Source organism: Chanos chanos, chromosome 2, assembly GCF_902362185.1.
Source record: "Chanos chanos chromosome 2, fChaCha1.1, whole genome shotgun sequence".
Taxonomy (NCBI): Eukaryota; Metazoa; Chordata; class Actinopteri; order Gonorynchiformes; family Chanidae; genus Chanos; species Chanos chanos.
The window spans coordinates 21,637,855-21,638,158 of NC_044496.1; positions in this window are offsets into that span (position 1 = coordinate 21,637,855).

Here is a 304-nt window from a genome sequence, read left to right on the forward strand (position 1 = left end):
CTGTAGCGGTACGCTGTGGTAATATTCCGGGTGGAAACTGGGGGATGTGCAAAGAAAGGATCCCATCTTCTGTGAGAGAGTTAATCAATCACTACTTTATTTAGGAAATTGTGGAGAATATCCGTGTCCCTGCTACTATTTCTGCTCGTTTATTTATTATTTCAGAGCGTTAATATCTAACTTTGTAGTATCTAATGTATGTTTTTCACTTTTTAAGTACCAGTACTTGAATTAGAATTATAGTCAGACCGCTGGAAAAAGTTCTTGAACACAAAAGAGATAAAGCAACGTATGTGAGAGTTAC